The sequence below is a fragment of the Halyomorpha halys genome, unplaced genomic scaffold (genome assembly GCF_000696795.3).
Source record: "Halyomorpha halys isolate HHAL.00 unplaced genomic scaffold, Hhal_1.1 Scaffold1761.1, whole genome shotgun sequence".
NCBI classification, from domain to species: domain Eukaryota; kingdom Metazoa; phylum Arthropoda; class Insecta; order Hemiptera; family Pentatomidae; genus Halyomorpha; species Halyomorpha halys.
The window spans coordinates 3578-6579 of NW_027112893.1; the positions used below are offsets into that span (position 1 = coordinate 3578).

The following is a 3002-nucleotide window of genomic DNA, read 5'->3' on the forward strand; positions in this document are numbered from 1 at the left end:
CCCAGATTTGAGTCAGTATGGATTGACCTTCTAGTTGGGAGGACCTTTCTGGTCCACATCTAGCCTATAATAAGTTAATAATAGGTGGAAGAACTTGTACCCTGACCATTGTTTAAGAGTTTTTTCTTTTTTTATCAAGAAATGAACATAAGACAATTCATAGGTTGTCTTGGTATAAGTTGTGTCATATATGAGTACTTATAATATTAGGCACACATATTTGAAAATAAAAATATTTTATGGATTATTCGATGAGTTTCATGTTCTGGATCTTTTACAATAGGTTTTTAATATTTTTAAATTTTACATTTATTTCTTATTCACTGTCGCTTTAATATAGCATAATATATAATATCACTTAAAATTTATAAATACTGTAATTTAAAATATTACTTTAAATCTTCTAGCATTAAGTTTCAAATTGTATGCAGTTTATGAACCAGAGCAGCCTCCACAATGGCCAACTAACTGAAATTAAAAAAAAAAAAATAAATATTTTATTTTATTTTTGTAATTTTATGTTATTTTTGACACTTATTAACAGATTTTGCCACCTGGTCGGACTCAAGTGGTCTTCATTGTTTGTTAAATAAACTTAGTCTGTTTTATTACATATATTCTTTCTTTTCAAAATAAAAAGGCCTCTAGCAATCATTTCTGTTTAATAGATACCTCAATAAATAGTACCTCGTTGCAAAAACTTTAAAAGTGTGAATTATACTGTCTAAAATTACTATTTTTAAAAATAGTTATAAGCAGAACCATTAGAAGAAAAAAATTTATGCTGCTCATTGCTTCAGTTTTAGTATTACAAAAAATAACCAATTAAATCGGGAAAAATCAACTAAATCCCCCCCAAAAAGTTTAGGTTTGTGGTTCTAATGGTCAGGTTCTATTTAGTTCACATAATTTTCCTAAAGAAAGCAACACAGTCTGATATTTTTGTATATTTTGGTCTTAGTTTCTTTCTTTTTTTATGAATGAGGAACAATTCTTTTCAAGGATAACACCTCTAGTGAATCATATATTATTATTTATGATTCAAATTTACTATAACTATAAGATAAAATGTTATTTAAATTTATAAATGTCTTTTTCCATAAATGTTTCATGAATCTTCAAATATATGGAAGGAGCTACATCATGAGTCATAGCTATCCCAATAGTGCATTATTCTAAACCCGTAATATTTTAAAGCCAGTGCAAAATTAAAATCTGATTGACCATATTCATATTAATTTTTTTTTCTTTCAATATCTTTTAAATCAAGTATGCCACAGTTACAAGCTGGTCTTCTATATAATATAACACTTTACTGAATAGTTTAGTTTATTTACTTAATAACAACAAACTTTAAATATTAAATTATTAAACCAAATAATGTGATTACTGACAGCTTACAAATGACAAATTATCATTAAGAATCAGAAGCATGTATAACAATAAAGAAATAAAAACAAATTTTAAAATGTGAATACAAAATCCCCTATCAATGTCAAAATAAGACTTAATATGGAATAACAATTATATGACTTTAAAGATTCTGGGAAAAAAGAAATGAAAAAAATGTATGTTCATGAAAATATCAGTAATTTCAAGGAACATTCCGAAGCAATAGGTAGTACAAATTTATTTTGATGAATTCTAAACTCAATGAAATTAAAAATATATCAATAAGTGCATAGTTAACCTAAAAAACTTTACCTTATAGGCTCTGCAGGACTACACTGAATTATTGTGGTTCGTGGCCCACTTCTTAAACAACAGCCAATCTGATTGAAGTGACCTTCAATAACTGGACATTGAAGCTAAACATTTATCAGTCATTATCATTATATTGTATTCTGAATTTCAATTATGAAAACCTTAATAATTAATTGAACAGATAAGGCTATTTAACTTTCTAATCAGAAAATAGAATCTAAATTTATTTTGAATTGATGAAATCTGATTCACTATTGAGCAATACTATTTCTACATTAAGATAAAACACTAATAGTAACCAATAATAGTAAAATTTTCAAATCTTAATAAATATATTCAAGAGGAATAAAGTTGTTTTTTTTAGTATTTTTTCAAACATATGAACATTTATTTTTCATACTATTTAAATGGTTCTTATGAATTACTTCTTAAACATTATGTGGAAATATGTAAATGCAACGTATAGAAGATATATAGACCAAGTGTAAAAATGCAATATATTACTGAAGCATCTCTTGAAAGATATATATATATTTTTTTCTATGTTATTCGCAGTGAATTCCAAATTTCATCTGATTACCGTATGGTAATGGGTTTTTTCTCCCATAAACTGGTATATGAAATGATATTTTTGTAGAAATAAAGGAACACAAAAAGTATCATGGACTATTCATATAAAGCAGGAGAATCACAAGACCTTTTAAAGAACTAAAATTATGGACAGATCACTTACTTCTTATCTATCAAAGGATGGATACAGATGCTCTTCAGGCTCCTAGACAAAGGAGTGTGCAAGCTCACTTAAGCTAATGGTTCTGTCGGGGTTGTCTAGTCTTAGGCGATTTCTCCAGCCTGATATCTCTTTACAGAAGGCCCAAAACAAGGCGTATTCATTAGTAAGGTAGGAACGGACGTGCCAGAGAATGAGCCCTGGACAATGACGAAGGTAGAGGAGGTCTGATGAGGTAGGTGAGAGAGTCTGAGGCAGAGTAACAGTTCTAGTAGCCGAGATGAAGCGGACAGACTAGAACGGTCATGGTAGGAGCCAGCTTACTAGTTGCCGAGATGAAGCGGACGGACCAGTAAGCTGATAAGGCTAGGTGGGGCTCTAGTTGCCGAGATGAAGGGAACGGACTAGAGCCGGCGAGAGACCGGAAATTACACTGGTTGCTGAGATGAAGGGGATGGACCAGTGTAACCGTTAAGAATTAGGTTACAATCTTAGTTGCTGAGATGAAGCGGATGGACAAAGATTGCTGGAGAGAAGGAGAGGAGATTGGCCATCGTCTTAGGTGTGC

General features: G+C 30.4%; 1 long non-coding RNA gene across 1 annotated transcript in view; it reads right to left on the minus strand.

Annotated features, from left to right (window-relative positions):
• The window catches only part of LOC136796551 (uncharacterized), a 3509-nt gene extending 1702 nt beyond the window's left edge, over nucleotides 1-1807 (minus strand). The window contains exons 1-2 of the long non-coding RNA XR_010844274.1: nucleotides 1705-1807; nucleotides 394-468 (exon numbers count right to left, since the gene is read on the minus strand). This is a non-coding gene — a long non-coding RNA (uncharacterized lncRNA). The remainder of the gene's footprint in view (nucleotides 1-393; nucleotides 469-1704) is intronic.
• Between the last annotated feature and the right edge of the window lie 1195 nt (nucleotides 1808-3002).